Here is a 5,471-nt window from a genome sequence, read left to right as displayed (position 1 = left end):
ATGCTGTATTTAGCACAAATACTGAAAAGCAGCACAAATGCTATGACTTAGCACAATAGTAATAACTTAAATAGAAAAATTGGAAAAGCAAAATGGACAGCTGCAAAAAGTCCCACAAGCACAGAGAGACACACACAGGATCAAATTCAGTCAACCAGTCTAAATATATTGAATTTAAATCATACAATAAGATGCTCCCATAAAAACTCTCTCTCGCCCTCTCTCTCTCTCTCTCTCTCTGTCTCTCTCACACACACACACACACACACACACACACACACACACACACACACAGGGAGAGAAAATCAAGTTTCTAGGTCAGTCAAGCAGCCTGGGAGCTGCTAAATTTGAATCCACCAATCAGAGAGGCTGTGTACTTTTTCCCGCCAAACAGGTGCAGCCGTTTTTACACACACAGAGCACAGAGACAGGATTTCTGCAGTGAATTTCTCATAGTGAGGATTCCTCTCAAACAAATGGCCATAATTTCCTAACCGTAGGGGCTAGAACAGTCATTCTTACACCGTTTTGTTCAGAAGAGATGGGGGAATCTTCCAGTGTCAACGATTTATCATTAAAATATGAATTATTGACAATATTTGACTTCTAATGCACCATAACTGAGTAGAGACAAGCAAAATCTGCCTTGACTTGCCCTCAAACAACGCTTTCTAACTCTAAATCTATTTGGAGTATCGATATCATTCTTTCACCGTAAGAGACAGCAGGCTTTGGTGAACAGTCATGGAAATTTTCAGGTCTCTGTGGAAATCTATCAAAAAGATATGACGAGAGAAAAAAGTGTCCCATTTCCAGAGTTTGAAATCTGAAGAAATCTGAGTGAGGGACGAATTTCCTACCCTCAAACAAACCCAATTCATGGCCAAATGGTAATAGATGAGAAAACAATTCTTGAATTGTGAGCATCAGGAGTGTCTGAAGATATATTGGCACAAGCCTCATGTCTTAACTTCGCTTCGTTGGGGAGATGTGACGATTCGAAAATGCCTCTCATTACAGAAATCAAGCGGTGATTTTAAACGAACTCTCCATTGACTTTCTATGGGGATTTTTGAGACTTTGTGTTGGTCTGAGGAGATTTGCCAAAATTCTATAAATCCACAACAATGATAGTAACATTTTCTGAAAGCCAGCAAAAATACCTACGTTTTGATGTATAATTTGTGTGGGTTAAGTGAAAATTGAGCGAGTAGCAAGAAGTTGTTCGGACATGAAGAGAAAATTGCCAAAGGTACAGTGGCTCACTTAGAACCAACTGCATAGCAACCATAACAACGCATGTATTTTGTGAAAAATCACAAAGATGAAACTCAAAACTTAAAGAGGGATAAGATGAAAACGGTAACAGATATGAAAAAGCTGAATCATTCATGAATAGCCCAATAATTTGTGAACATTTTAAAATTTGAATGGTTGTTCTAGGCGAAAGTATGAGAACGTAGTTAAGTTTCAAAAAAGAGTAAGTTTTAGCAGAATTGCGGAAGTTTCCCATTCATTTCAATGGGACAAATTAAAGGAAAAAAACGTAATATTTTAAAAAGTATAAGAGAAAAAATACCAAAAGTCATTGCCGGAAAGAGCAAAAATAGCAGAATAGTTTAAAATTTGAACGGTGAAAATAGCACAAAAATTGTGGAAGTAGTTCTACGGCGAAAAACGTACGGAAGCAACTTGAAGAATAATAATAATAATAATAATAATAAAGAATAAAGAGAAACAGGAACTCAATAGTGTGGATGCTTAAAGCATCCACACAATAATAATAATAAAGAATAAAGAGAAACAGGAACTCAATAGTGTGGATGCTTAAAGCATCCACACAACTAGAAAAATTTGCATTTCCTGCGAAAATGCAGTGTGGATGCTTTAAAGCTGAAGCTGTCTGCTGAAAATAGTTGAAAATAGCTGAAGAAGCTGAAGAAATCAAAGTCAGTGTTTAAAAAGTTGTTGAAATTTAATTACGTTGAAGAACAACATCAAGTAAACAAAAATGTAATAACTTAGCAGAAATGCAGTAACTTAGAAGAAACATAACAATTCAGCAGAAATGTTGTAGTTTACCAGAAGCTACAACTTAGCAGAAATGAAATAATTTAGAATAACATAACATAATAAACAAAAGTAGTGTAACCTAGCAAAAATAATATAATTTAGTAGAAAATTAAAAACTTGGCAGAAATATTACAAGTTATTAGAACTGCTATAATTTTGCAGAAATGTAATAATTAGGCAAAACTGTCAACAGATAACAGCTGAAAAGGCTGAAGTAACCTCAAAGTTACTTGTTTAACTGTTGAAAATTACCAGAAACACTAGAAAAGGAAGAAAATCAGCCAGCAGATAAACTGATGTGGAACAAAACCAAGGTAAAATTGCAGAGTTTACACAGCTGGTGAAATCTAAAAATGGCAAAAAAAAAAAAAAAAAAACCCACACAAACAACATTTAGGTAATAAATGCACAAGATGCTGCGGTCAGAGATAAAAACACCCAAAAATAATGTTATTGAAATGCCAAAGAGTGGAAGAAAGTTTAGAACGTAGAAAACCAGTAGTAGAAAAGTAGAACATTCAAATATTTTTAGAAACATATGATACAAAATATTTACTCAGTTGTTTCCAATGATTACAATAATGGCATACAGAAATAAAAATCCCATTTGGGATAAACAGAAAAATATTAATAGAAAATGCAAATCAAATGAATCTAACATCTACACAAACAATTGAAGCATCTGTTGGAATTTTGAACATATCCTTGTTTGCCATGTTTATGTTTATGGCCCTAAGATGCGCAGACACATGATAGGCTATTAACTGCAAAAATATACACATATGCACATATATGCAAGTGAGAGACAAAAATATATCCTCTGATTTGCTGAAGTTTTGTGTAAATACCATTTGGCAAGGATAAACAACATGTTCCAATGCCACATTAAAAATTTTCATAAGCTTCATTTTTTCAATTAGTTTACAGTTTCCTGATTTTATGATAAATATGGTACCAATCTACAAAATACTGTCGAAATGAAGTCCACATTGTGATATATTTGAGGTGTAGAGAGTCACACAGCTGAACAATCGATGTGCATATTTAAAGAAACAGGGATCAAATAAAGAACATTACTGTGGAATAAATTACAGTGAAAATAATCACTGCTTTGCGTTATAGAGTGACTTATGATGAGGTATTAATTGGGTTAACTTTACCTCTAACAGCTTTTCACATAGTGCTGTGACCAGGATGAAATCCATCATAAAGTAACTGTAAACAGTAGAACCATTAGCATGAATGTTATGGTTCTACTCTGATCAAAACTCAAGTCAGCTGTCTGACCTGATATAAAATAATAAAGAGGAACACATATAAATGGATGTGACCTTTATGAACTTTTCAAAATGACTTTATATGTCTGACCCATTATCTATATATATTAGAGCAGATGTGGAATACCACTGTTAGACCTACTCTATACTAATGTAGTTACTGACACCCCATACTAAGGCAGGATTCATACAAACACACATTTATTCTCTTAAACATTTTCTTTTTTCACATTTTGAGATCGTGTAATTTCTATAAAGAATATGTGTAATGGTTCAATAGATATAGTTATTTAAATGTCCATAATAATCACATGATCATTTTTGTACATCCTACAATTCAAGATTTAGAGCTGTGTGTTTGTATGAATTCAGCTTGCTATACTTATAGACTTAGATATATTAATCCACTATTTACCCAAACAATGTAACTTGTTTGGGTAAATAGATTGGGTTTGTCCTACAAAATAATTATTCAACAATAAAAAAAAAAAACACACACACAAAAACATCTGCACATTAATCCAGAGTTCAGTTTCATATGTCTGATATTGTTTGTTAAATCTGGTGACACAAACACAGTCAAAAATTCATTGCTAGTGTGACATGTGGTCCTTTTTGTCTTTGACCAATGATATGCTGGTTACTTGGACCAGTTTAGTATTTGCTGTCACAGAGGAATGTTAAATCCAAAAGACAAAACTGAAAAAAATATGTTAATTGCAAACATGTTTTTGCTTAGTCAAATGATTGAAATTACTTGGAAACTGTCACCTTAAAACCTCATTGTAAATATCATCACAAACAGATGTTTTCCACACAGTTAACAAAGCTCCACCACATCCGATAACTGCATATAAATCTAAAAGAAAAAAAATAAATAAAAAATAAAACAATTAACACAAGGGAAGACTTTTGATTTAATAACTAAGCTTAAAATAAGTGTTACCTTTGAATATTTGTGGGGAAAATCTGATGCTACCCCAAGAATACAAAGCCACACTGGAAACGATAACAGGCTTGCAGCCCTCTGTCTTCCTGGAGTGAGGTGCCTGATCAGTAGCAGTGAGTTGACAGAAGTCGGTGTCTGTAAGAGTGGCCAAGCACTGATACTCTGTCCACTTGCGTAGAGTCTAAGAAGCTGGAATGCAGGCACACAGGACGAGCTTGTTCTAAAAAAATACAGAAAAAAGAACATTTTATTTGTGTTAATTAGAAATAAGTTATAAAATGAACAATGTTGAAATACCTTATAGGTGCTGCAGGCCACATAACCAGAATCCAGAGCAATCTCACACTCACATGATGGTGAGGAAAGACATGAGCTCTGCAATGAGGTTTGAATGTCTCAGTTGGGACACTGAAGAACTCAGGAGACAGCAGTACCTGCACAGAGAGACAGAGTAGAAAAAGCATAGATTTGTAATCCATAATGTGAATTAAAACTCAAAAAGTGTCAACAAGTATAATCATTTGAGTGTGGAATTATTTATGCAATAAACAGGATTTAAATTAATTAATTGAATTCAAAGCACTGACATTTTTTTTTATCAAAGATAAAGAATCATACCTCTCTCTGCTCTGAGGATCACTGAGCATCTCTGACAGGAAATACAGTTTCTCAGTACAGTCATCATTGATGGTCTCAGAGGTGTGTAGTGTGGCAGCATGATGATGGTCTCCAGATCAGGCAGGAGGTCAGGTGATGGGTGTGTCATCTTCTCCATTGAAGACACACTGGTAAGGCAGTTCATAACACAGCAGTCTCCTTGTGGCATGTAGTTATCTGTGCAGTCCAGCACTGATGGATCAGGTTTGGCTCAGCAGTTCATGAAGATGGTGTTAAGATGTTGTTGTTTCAGCTGAGGATGGTGAAGTTCGAAGGTTTTCCCACAAAGGAAACAGGACTGTGTGTGCCCTGTCTGAAAAAATACATCTACAAAACATAAAGTGCTTTTAACACCACCCACCCTCCCCACCCACCCATCTCAGCCCCCAAGTGTCTATGTAATGCTGGTATGGGGTGTCAGTTACTAAATCTAATTAGTGCGTCAGAAAGCGGGGGCTACACCTAAACCCCCCGCTTTCTGATGTCTTTGTTTATTAGCAGCTATTTCCAGCTGC

At 35.2% G+C, this 5,471-nt stretch overlaps 1 long non-coding RNA gene across 1 annotated transcript; it reads right to left on the bottom strand.

Moving 5' to 3' along the window:
- Positions 1 to 4,009: 4,009 nt before the first annotated feature.
- LOC109195465 (uncharacterized) lies at positions 4,010 to 5,250 on the bottom strand. The gene is made up of 4 exons (XR_002057061.2): positions 4,918 to 5,250; positions 4,597 to 4,733; positions 4,297 to 4,519; positions 4,010 to 4,209 (listed from the first exon to the last, which is right to left on the bottom strand). It is a non-coding gene; the product is annotated as an uncharacterized LOC109195465 (long non-coding RNA).
- Positions 5,251 to 5,471: the final 221 nt, after the last annotated feature.

The sequence above is a fragment of the Oreochromis niloticus genome, linkage group LG22 (genome assembly GCF_001858045.2).
Source record: "Oreochromis niloticus isolate F11D_XX linkage group LG22, O_niloticus_UMD_NMBU, whole genome shotgun sequence".
NCBI lineage: Eukaryota > Metazoa > Chordata > Actinopteri > Cichliformes > Cichlidae > Oreochromis > Oreochromis niloticus.
This window is presented reverse-complemented; position numbering and strand designations above follow the sequence as displayed.